The sequence below is a fragment of the Sorghum bicolor genome, chromosome 6 (assembly GCF_000003195.3).
Source record: "Sorghum bicolor cultivar BTx623 chromosome 6, Sorghum_bicolor_NCBIv3, whole genome shotgun sequence".
Classification (NCBI taxonomy): Eukaryota; Viridiplantae; Streptophyta; class Magnoliopsida; order Poales; family Poaceae; genus Sorghum; species Sorghum bicolor.
In genome coordinates, this window is record NC_012875.2 from 28,015,519 (window position 1) to 28,027,903 (window position 12,385).

General features: G+C 43.9%; 1 pseudogene; it reads left to right on the top strand.

Moving 5' to 3' along the window:
- On the top strand, window positions 9,848-11,748 carry LOC8086486 (annotated as a pseudogene).

Here is a 12,385-nt window from a genome sequence, read left to right on the forward strand (position 1 = left end):
CCATCATTACCATGCACCATTCATTCGCCACATATGCACATCTTGATTTGACTTATTGACTTGTTCTTCTAGATCCATGGTTTGACTATGCAATAAATGTCTTGTAAGTATGTATTAGCTGTCTCCCACCTATGAGCCCCAGATATCAAAAGCCTTATTAGAAGTAGGATGAGAGAGAAGGCATACACCATTACTGCCTTGGTAAGGATCCAGAAATACCACAAAAGGGAGACTAGAGAGAGTCATACAAGGAATCTCTGAGTTTTATTTGAAAATCTGCAAAAACTCCAGAGCTATAGTTAATCGAAGAACAAGAGACATGGCGCTTGACTTGACCGTTCTATCTTTTAACTGCTCAAGACACAAGTGACGGTTGCAAGCCCCATGGTGAAAGGTAATATGAGTAAGTTTAAATCTTAACAGTTTACCCTAACCCAGAGATGAGATCTTGTTTGAACGCATGTGTATCTTTAAGGCATAAAACCACTGCAGAAACTCTTGAGTCGATCTTTGCTCAGGGACGAGCAAAGGTTAAGCTTGGGGAGGTTGTTAATGGTCCTTAATGCTCACATTTAACCATCAACTAATCATGGAAAAGGACTTATATGCAACCAACACCTAGACTTAGGGTTTTATCTGACAGAATTCCATGAGTTTTGGTGTTTGTCTATTTCTGCAGGGGGTTATCAGGAAATACGGAAGAAAGGCCCACACATTGGGTTTACATAGAGATATTAACGTGCCGCGCAATTTTCTATCATCTAGAAGACTCCAGAAGCCACGGGAACGAAGCAGATGCCGAGAGGGCTCAGGCACAGGGCGCCCGCCCTAGTCCTGAGGGCGCCCGCCCTAGTCCTGAGGGCGCCCGCCCTGCTACAGTGCTCAAACAGAGTCCAATTCGGGGACAACACTCCACCGACCTAAAGGATCAAGGAAAACCGTGCGATTAATGTCGGTTTGATCCAGCGGCCCATATTCACTTGAAGGGACTATAAAACCAGACCCCCTGGCCCCTGGAGATCATACCTCTTCTACAGAATCAAAGTTAGGGTTTCAATTCTTCATCCAAGTAGAGAGAATCCCTCTAGTTCTTCTAGTTCTAGTTCCTCTAGTTCTAGTTCTAGTTAGTTCTAGTTGTAATTTAGAAAATAGGGAGAGAGAAGAGGAGAGCGGAGGAGGAGCCGGATCTGTCGGATCTTCCTCAACATTATACTTTTGCAGCATCTGGTTCGTTCTTCATCGTTCTCCAGGTTCTTCAATTCATAATTCCTGAGTTCTCTAATTACTTTTATTTACATTCAAGTTATTTATTGGATTCCCGCTTGCATCAAGTGCCCTAATCTTTGAAACATTAGAGTAGTAATTAATAGATTAGACTATACGATCCTTGTCGGCTAGTCGCAGATTCAGAGCCAGCAGGCGCTCCTCCTGACCCGCCTTCTCGGCCTCCAACCAAAGGCGGTCTACCTTCGCGGTCAGGGCCTTGTTCTCGGTGACTATACCTTCAATTTGGTCGAAGCACCTTTTTCAGTACTTCGCCATTTTCATTGCACCCTGCGAGAAATATACATGTCATATAGTGAACAAGCAACAATATATACATACTCTGGCAGAATACTGGACCACTCACCTTGACTTCATCAACGAGCCGCTTAGCAGCGCGCGCTATCCTTGCTGCCTCCTCGGTCTCGACGAGCTCTTCGTGGCCAGCCCAGTGGTCCCGACGCTGGCGCCACACGTAAACATGTTGGTGACCATCGTGGGGACGCCCTTGGATCTCCTCCACTTCGTCATCAGAGGCCGCTTGGGCCTCGGCGCCCTCCCTGCTACCCCCAGCCATGTTAACGGGTATCATCGGACCCTTACCTTGGCTAGGGGAGCCCTCTGGTGTGGAAGCTTCCGCAGGGACTGCAGTCGGGGCCCTCTCTTCTTCAGCAGGAGGGGGGTCGGGACCTTGTTCCCTTTCTCCGCAACACTACTCGGGGGTGGCGTCCCCACTGTCTCATCTCACCTTGTCGGGGTCCTCGCCCCGGCCTTGTCTTGAGCCGAGTCCTCTTCGGCGTTTTCTGCCACGGACACAACCGTGGGCTGCTCCACAGGTTGCTCGCGGCCGGTTTGGTCGGCGACATCATTGTCGGCAACTGCCGGCTCAGTTGTTCCCAAGCCGGCGACGTTGCCCGGATCAACATCTGAGGCCGCACTATTCAGTAAGAGATAACGTAAAGTTACCAAAAAAAGAGGGGGAAGCGCAGAAGACATGTTTTAGAACTTACAGGTCGGAGCTCTGGTGCGTCACTGTGAAGAACCTTCTCCTGGTCCTCCTAGCCGCCGCTGTCGCTTCTGCCCCTCCAAGACGTGTCGGCTCGGTGTGCGCGGTGGGCGGATCACTGGTTACCCGACCAGTCTTGATCGGCGCAACGTCTGGGCGGCTGCGCGGTCTTCGGACCAAGGATAGAGCAGTCTCGTCCTCTTCGTCCCCGTCGTCAACGATCCTCACGAGTTGGCGACGCTTCGGGGCCTGGCTGGTCTCCACCAGCATTGCTTCCGTGAGGGATGGCTCAACGGCCATTGGCCTCTTCCCGGACACCCTGTCGTCTACGGTCGGTGCTCGGCGGCTCTGGTCCTCATTGCTGCTGGTGTATTGGGGACACCGAGCAGCATCGTCTGCCGGCGGGTCCACCCAGCAGGATGGTCCATACCAGGTGCCAGCGACAAGTACACCGAGCACCGGTCAATATCTCCTATCTGCAATAGAATAGCGACAAGTCATCAGTCAAAAGGCTACCTTACTTACATAGAAACACAGATAAACAAGGGCATTCAATTACCTTGGGAGCAGGTCAGCACAGCTTAAAGGCATGCATCCGGTCATCACTTCGAACGAAGTTATCATCAGTAAGGTTGAATAACTCGTTCATCAACCACTGGACCTCTGCCTTCTCCAAACCATCCCGGTGCATCTTGGTTGGGTCTCGGCTTCCTGCATACTCATATGCTGAGTGCACCCTCCTCTGGCAGGGTATTACTAGTCGAACGAGGAAGTTCCTGACCACTCCTGGTCCATCCAGGCGGGACCAGTCGATCTAGTTCATCAAATCCGACACCTGACCGGTGTACTCGGGTTGATCTGTACAGCTGACCCTCTTCTCGGGAATGTATCCAACATCGCAAAAAGTGGCGCTGCCTGGTTCTTACCTAATGCAGAACCACCTCTTGTACCACTCGGTGAGGGAGGTGTTCCATGGGTAGCTGAGGTAACGGTTTTTCATCCCGTCACGAAGATTGAGGTATACTCCACCTGCAATCTTGGAGCCTCCAACTGCTCCCTTCTTCATCAAGCAGAATAAGTAACGAAAGAGATCAAAGTGCGGCTCTATCCCGACATAGGCCTCACACAAATGAATAAAAGTGGAAACGAGAAGAATGGAGTTCGGGTGCAGGTTGCAGATCCTGATCTCATAGTAAAGAAGAAGACCTTGAAGGAAAGGATGAACTGGAATCCCAAACCCCCTCTTGAAAAATCTTCAAAAACTACGATCTCACCGACGCGAGGGTCGGGGTAGATTTCCCCTTCCGGTGCTCTCCAGCCACCGAGCTCCTGTTTGTGCAGGAGTCCCATCTCGACGAGGTCGTTGAGGGATCTTGCGCTGCTCCGAGACTTCTTCCACTCCTTGGCCATCATCTCGGCCCTCTTCTTTGCGTCGCTCTTCGCCATTTCTTTCTTGCGGAGAGGTTTGATCTCAAAAACAAAGGATGCAAGGTACTGAGGAAGATGAAGGCGGGGTGCTAGTATGCGACTGCTGGGTATAGAACAAGGGTGTAACCTTGGGCTTTTTATAACAGCAGCCCCACCTCTACCACTTCCCGCATTTTGGGGAAGTGGGCGGTCTTTTCGGCGGATGCGGTGTTTCGGTTTTCAAGAGCTACCGCAGTAAATTTGGTGGCCGTTTTTTAATAATTGCTAGTTTCCTTTCTTGATACCTGTAATGAGCGGATGTACAGTTCGTAGGCTCCTCTTTTTATGCAACAGACTGACAAGATGGCAGGACGCTCTGTCACATCGCACATTAATGTGGCGATAGGATTTCTTCAAAAAGATAAGTAGAACTTTTGGTCAGATGGATGTGATATACTCGGCGACTGGTCGACCAGTCTGCTCAATTGTCATCCTGGAGACTGTACCGGCCACCGATCAGTATATACTCAGGGACTGGTCGACCAGTCTGTCCACTCGCCATTCTGGGGACTGTACCGACCACCGAGCATGAAATGCTCGGGGACTGGTCGACCAGTCTGCCTAATCGACAACTTGTGACTGCTCCAACCACCGAGCATGTTTACATTCCTAACCACGCTCGGGGACTTGTCGATTAGTCTCTACGCTGAGCTCGAAGACTGTACCAACTATCAAGCACGTCTACATTCTCAACCGTGCTCGGAGACTCGTCAATCACTCTCCGACCACAGCTTTGGAACTATTTTTATTTTCAGTTACATATGAATGGGACTCATATACAACTGAGGGGCAATTTTATTATTTTTTAGACCTTGCTACAAGGCTCATACTTCGCCTTCCAGCAAGCTCGGGGACTACATCGGTACGATGCATCTAGCGATGCATGTTAGTATCAGAAATTTTAAGATGATTTTTCTTATTAAGACCCTGGCCTCACGTGCCTACGTCACCTACTACCAGGCTCGGGGACTAAGTGGGCACACTTCACCTTGCGGTGAACTTGCTTGTTTTTGGCATGCTTTGCTATGCAGAAAAGTAATGTGGGCACACTTCACTGGGAAAGAAATATCTTTTCTCAAGAGCACCATGCATTCTTCAAACAACCGGCTTCTTCGATGTTGATGTTGGTCAACTGGTTTTCAAGTTGGTCAAAACACCGTTGCAACTATTTGGGTGATTTTCCTGGTTGTCAAAGATGTCAAGTCTTGTTGGTCGAAGAAGCTCAAGACGGCGCGTTACATCACAATGCACGGTGCTCAAGGACTAGCTGTGGGGGTATAAACCCCTATACCCTTACGGCTAGACTTGGGCCAGAAGGCTTGGCCCATCACGAGACGAGTACGAGGCTTGATCCAACTGCTCGGAGTTTCGCGCAAGGAAACAAGACGTGGAGATCAAGCCAGATTCTAGTCGGTTAGAATAGGAATTGATATCGTGTTATCTATGGCAATTGTAACCGACTAGGATTAGTTTCCGGATTTGTAACCCTACCCTCTGGACTATATAAAGAGAGGCAAGGGACCCCCCCTAGGACATGTCAACACAATCCACAACAATACAATCAGACGTAGGATGTAGGTATTACGCCCACATGGAGGCTGAACCTGGATAAAAACCTTGTCTATGTCTTGCGTCACCATCAAGTTCATAGCTTGCGCACCGTCTACCGATAAAGTACTACCATGGGTATACCCCAAGGTAGACTGCCGGCTAGCTTTCATCGACAGATATACTTAGAAAATTATGACAAGATTGCTGTAGAGCTGAGGAAATATGTTTAATATAAATTTAGCGTTCTCTTAGTTGTAAAATTGATCTTCAGAGTTCAGACCAATGTTTGGAAGATGTAGAAATAATTTTTTTAGTGGTCGCCTGCCTTGCAAGAACTAATGGAGAAGTTAAAGATGCCATCCACTACCATGTACTGCAGGAGCTTTTAGTTCTTGTTGAGCGTATCTCTCAACAATGCTAATGGTAAAGATGTGGTTGTTTGCTAAATGCTAATATAGTTGAATGCTCTAAATCTCATCTTTAGAAATCCAACCCATGTTTGAGCATGTAGTTACAGATATTGCTGTTGTTTATATTTTCTCCATAAGGGAGAGTATGTGCAGGTAGGTTATTTTAATTTTAGTAGCTTTAGTTCTTGCTTTAAAAACCTTAGTTTCCAGATTTTAAAAACCTGAAAGTGAGAACTCAAGTTGCTTTGGTGCTTTTTAGAATGCTCAATTGATAGGAGTCTATGCATGTTGTACTGTTGGTTTCATTTTATGGTTTTGGCAACACTTCCTGCTTGGTGCTAGGATTCAGTTCATGAACCCCTTCATTTGTCTTCAATTCAATCAAAACGATCAAAGAAAATACCTTATGCTTTGTTTCAGACTCCTTCTAAGTGATATGCTGAGCTAGCACAAATCTTTATTAGTAATGAGTACGACATGTACACGACAATCCTGTTTAAATTAAAACCATTTCATGGCTTCATGTTATAATAAGCATGATTGACAAAGTATCTTGCTACTTTATGCTTATGGCTTTTTTATTTTATAGTTCACTTCTAAAGTTGCTTGATATTTCACAAAGAAGGATGGATAAATCATGGATCGATAATGATGCTAGGTACAAACGCTATTTTCAGAAAGCCTAAAAGTTCTATCTTCAATTAACATAGTGAGAGACATAAGGAAGGAGAGCCATTGGTCATACTGAAAAGGAGATGTATATGGTTTAAACTACCTTATTGGAATGATTTGATGTTGCGACATAACTTTGACTTCATGCACATAGGAAAAAACATGAGTGAAAGCTTAGTTAATACATTCCTAGGCACAGAAGGGAAATCCAAGGATAATTTGAATTCTCGTTTGGACCTTCAAGCTCTAGGTAATAGAAGTGATCTCCACCCTGTTGAAGTGGATGGCCAACTTTATTTACCACCAGCTCCATACTCAATGAATCCTAATGAGAAGAAATTATTCTGTCATGTCCTGAAGGGGGTCAAGTTTACTGATGGATATGCCTCTGATATAAGTCAAAATATACATGTTAATGAGAGGAAGATATTTGGCCTTAAGAGTCACGAGAGCCACATTATTTTACAGCACTTGCTTCCACTAGCTGTGAGAAAAATATTGCCTAAAACTATGAGTGCTGCAGTCATCCGTATGTGTAATTTTTTAAAGAACTTTCCTCCCCTACCATTCGAATAAGTGATATGGAAAATTTAGAGGTTGAAATAGCTGAAACATTGAGCCTTCTTGAAACTACTAGAAATGTGTTCATCAATGACGATTCACTAGTGACGAGTGCTAACTTCGTCACAGAATGATAGCATTCTATGACGAAATTTAACAGATCGTCTGCCTCATGAGTGACGGAGCTTTGGCATGAAGAATAATGACGAAAATGAAAGGATTGTCATATATTAACAAAACTAAATCGTCATTGGTTATTTGGCTCTTGTTCCACCTCGACGACATGGCGCTGTGGTCCCACCAGTGAGTCCCAATTCAAGACGTAGTGATGCGGACCCACCTTCGGGTCCCAACTTCGATGACATGGCGATTCGGTCCCACCAACGGGGCCAGTCAACGAACACGTGGCTTCGAGGGGCCACGAGTTGAGGCCGACTAGCTGCCAGCCTGCTCACTTTATTTTCATTGCAAAAAATTACTATTGCTCCCTTTATTTTCATTGCAAAAAATTGCTATTGCATGGGTTCGAACCTGCAATCTGCTGGTGAAGAGAAAGGAGCCTCACCACTAGAACACAAGGGTTTTTGTGATTTGAAGATACATATTTTTCTATTTGTACTGAGAACATAGCGATGACGTAGCAATGTGGTCTCACCAATGGGGCAGCTGACCTGCCTCTCGGTCGCTGCCTGCCCCTCCCGTATTTTTGTTTATTGCAAAAAGTATAGCTGCAGCTGGGAGGCTCGAACCCACGACGTGTCCCTTAATAGGTACGTGCCTTACCAGTAGGACATTGGCCCTTTTGAGATCATAACATACATGTTCCGCCACTTGTACTCGATACATGTTCCGCCATTTGTACTCGAAACATGTTCTGAGTTGATGGACCCTATATTTATGATCACATAGAGACATGACCGATTATGTATACTCGTGGAGACTGATCGCGAGGGCGTCTGTGGCCCTAAAACTAGTGTCGAGGGTGCATCCCTGGTGGCTAATCAGCGCCGTGCGGACAAGCAGAGCGGCACCGGGCAGTGGCAGCTCGCTTGGGACACAACTGCAGCGCCAACACACGAGCAGATCGGCACTGGGCAGCGGCGGCGCACGTGTGGGACAGAGCAGCACCGTCGGCGAGCATAGCTACGTGTGGTGCGCGAGCAGAGGATCGCCAATTACAAGGTTTGATTGGTATTCAATTTTTTTCTAAATATATGCATGTCTTTGATGTGTTTTTGAAATTTGTTGAATTTATTACTGGAAATTAAGGAGTGAGTACAAGGTTTTATTGTATTATCAAAACAGATCGATAGAAGCCCGACTTTGCTCCCAACACCAATTGGTGGACTTTGCTTATCTTCCTTTGGTCTATGAACACCGAGACTACAGAGGAGAGGAAAGTAGGCATGTTAAGACTTGGTGCAGCTTAGGCTTTAGTTAAGTAAAACGGTGGTCGAGATATATTAAACACACTTGAGTAGCTCAATGGTAATGCACATTGAGTTTTTCCTTTAGCTCCAGGTTTCGAGGCCAATGGGAGCCATTTTTTGGTGTTTTTTATTTCTCTATGTTCATTTTACTAGTTTTTTAATTAGTATATTATTGCTTAATAACCTCATTCATTTTCAAGTATCTTATTACATTTGTTACATATTATTTTATTTATTTGTCATGCACATCCTCACAAAGACGTACATGTCTAACATATAACCTAATAACTAAGTGAGAGTTATTCATGCTTGTACAAGATATATAGTACCACCTTGTCAAAATCATTTGAAAATTTTATGTGATGTTTATGGAACCAAACTATGATGTTGTGTGCATCTATGTGAGTTTCTGACCAAGTTTCTCTATTGTTCTAATTTTTGTTTGATTAGTGAATAGAAAATGTTAAAATACCCTAAGCTAGTTGAAAAATTCTAAAAACTTGCAAGGACACCTCATTTCGGTGTATAATGATGACAAAAAAGTTTCAACTATTTCTGAGGAAGTGATCATGCACAACCACACAAGTGTCTCACATGTGTCACATATAGCCTAGTCACTGAGACATGTTCATGATTCTAGGTGTTCTAGGTGATGTACAGTACCAATTCGTCAAAATCATTTGAAACTTTAATGGGATGCTTATGGAGCCAAAAACTAATGTTGTGTGCATCTGTGCAATTTTCTGACCAAGTTTTCCTATTATTGTAATTTTTGTTGGATAATGAAGCATAAATGTTAAAATACCCTAAGCTAGCTAGAAAAATCTAAAAACTTGCATAAACACCTTATTTTGGTGCATAATGATGATAAAAAAGTTTGAACTGATTCTCAGAAAGTGGTCATACACATCCTCACAAGGGTCTCACATATAGCCTTGTCACTAAGTCAAAGTTTTTCATGCTTGTGGAGGGATGTATAGTACGACTTCGTCGAAATCATTTTAAGCTTTTATGTCATAATCAATAAGTAATAATATACTAATTGAAGATCTGGCAAAAAATGAACATAGACAAATAAAAAATACAAAAAATGTTAGAAAAATGTAAAAAAGCTAACTCCCATCAGATTCGAACCCAAGAGCTCATAAAGAATCTCAAACTTCCTTACCATTGCGCTATTAAAGTGTGTTTGTTGGTTTTGGGACACATGTTACTTAACCAGCAGCCTGCGTCAATCCGAAAAAAAATATTGGATTAGAAAAGCTATTTTTAGATTGATTAATAAACACGGACTCAAAAGTAATGGCATAGCTGCGCGCAGTAGTCGTCCGATAGAACCGATGCCCGCCTGCCTGCTGCGCTGCCTCCCTGCATTTCCGCTCAAAATAGAGGAAAGGCTCCCCAGCCCAACCGTTCTCCCGCCCTCGTTCCTTTGCTCCTCCCTTCCTTCCTCAGGAAGCCTAGGGTTTAGGGCTTCAACCGCCACGATGTACGGCGGCGGCGGCGGTGGCGCCGCCAACGCTAACTCGCTCTTCGGCGGCGGGGCTTCATGCCCTCACAGTCCACGGTGGTCCCGGAGAGCAGCGGCCTCTCCAAGGTCCTTCCTAATCCCCCTCGCCTTTGTATTGCTCCCTTTCGTCCATTTGTTCTCCATCCCCTGCTGACCCGTTACGGGCGCTCCCGATCGACCGGTGTGGTGGGCAGGGTTGGAGCGCGCAGACGCTGCTCCCGCTCACCGTGAAACAGATCATGGACGCGGCTTTTCCCGGGCGGTGCTTAGAATTGCAAGATTCATTCGTAAGATTTGCATTTTGGATGGTCACACTGCTTGGATGGAAGATTTGTTCATTAGTAGACCCATTATCCATTAAGAAAGAAAAATGGCCTCTTTTATCTGATGTTGTTCTACTGGAAATTAGCCTCTAGGACATAGGTATGGTGGGCCCCAATGAAATGCTTCCCTTTTATGCAAATTTTCCAATACTTGCTATAATGTCTTTTTTTGTGAAATCTAATTTATCTGGTTTCAGACGGTTTTGCATTGAGCATTTAGTTGGCATATCGAAGTCATTTAAAATGTTGTATTTACTCTGAATTGCAGGTTAGGCTTGTTTTGACGCATGTTGAATAAGGTTCAGCACGTCAAAGATGTTCAATTCACTCTTCATGATGGTGCCGGCAAGATAGATGTGAATCGTTGGTAGGATGCTTCAGATCGTATTTGATGTTTAGCACTTTTGGATTGTTCCATTAATTTAATGTCGTTCTTTTTTTTTCAAGGGAAAATGAGTCTTCCGACGCTAAGGAAATGGCTGATGTCAAGTAAGAATTACAGATTAACTATTTAGTTTGTCATGCGTCAAAATTGATAGTGTTGCTTTGTTTCAGTTTTACAAGTGACGGGGACTATGTTATAGTCAATGGCGGTTTGAAAGGTTTTCAAGGAAAGCGCCATATAGTTGCCTACTCTGTGCGGTGAGCTCTATATACTTATTAGTCTTTCTACTCCTGCATGGTGATTTGTGATGCTTACTTTCAATGTCTGCTTCCTGTGGATTACTGGTGTGTTGTTTGATCTCTTTCATGGAATTACGCCACTGTACTAAAATTTCATTTTTCCTGTGCTAAAGTAGAAGACTAAATAAAAGGCCTATGCTGTGTCAAATTCAAATAACAACTTAGTGGTTGCTAGGTTTGCATCAACTCGTCTAGGTTATTTGTACTCCAGTATGTTGTTGTTAATGAAATATGTAATGTTTCATTGTTGCTTATCCAACATTATATCATATTGAAAGTTGTTTGTCATCTGATGTCTCAAAATTGGTAGCAAGATCTTCTTGCGATGATTCTCACTTATGAACTAGTATTGAGGATAAAGTCTCACCTTGCCTGGGCAAATATATTGTGAATTCGATACAGCTACTTCAGACATACTTCTTGAAATCTTACTGTTTATGATTTCTTGGCAGGCGTGTGACAGACTTCAATGAAATACCCCATCACTTTCTGCACTGCATTCAGGTGCATCTGGATCACACCAGGCCAAAGGTACTAAGATCCCACATATTTAATTCTGGGAGTTGAGTGACTTACTAAGTTTTTTGCGGGTGATTTTATGGTTAGCAGTGATCATTTTTTTTATGGTGACATTGGTTGCAGGCCCAAATAAATGCCAGTACGGCAACCCTTGGTCATACTAACCAAGTTCGGCCCTTTAATAATCAGGTAGTTTCTCTAACTGTATAGTATTACAAATATCTACCAGTCTCTTTCTAATGTTTCATATTTATTTCCTCAGGCTGCAACGTTTTCTGCATCAGGAAATGCTGCTGGAAACAGCATATCTGACTTGGTCATGAGTGTTTTTAATGATCCAGAAGCCATGTAAGTTAACTATAGCTGATTCTACTATCAAATGTTATTGCTGTGTTTTCCGTGACCCACTAAAAGAAAACTAATCTTACACGCATGATTCATGTTCATGAGTAGCATAGTCCAAAGAATCCAAGTCCCATAGTATTTTAAAGCTGGTAGAGATAGAGATACCAAACCTACGGAGCTTTAAAAGCTCCATGGTAAAGAATGGCCATACTTAGTAATAATGGTGGAAGCACTATAGCAGGAAGCAACATGTCAAAGTCAAGCACTAGCTCAGGCAAAGGCAGGGGTTAGCCGGACCATTGTTCTCTGAAGTTTGAACTCTAAACCAAGCATGACTTATGGTCAGTAGAAGTACTCATTCAGAGTTCAAAATAAACTTCAATTCATTCTCAAATTAGCTACTTGTATTCAGCCACTAATTAATCTATTGCTCATTACAATTAGTTATCAATTTTGATATTTTCTTGCCAGATTATTTTTCTGTCTATTGGTAGCAGTAGTATCGTTAGTTGTTATATTCTTTCAAATACATGTTGTCTAATATTTCCTCCTCAGATTCATGCAACAATTAACAACTAACGAAGGGTAATTGGTGTTTCAGGTCAATATGGAAGCTTTGAGAGCAGAACCTGTTGGTGAATGTG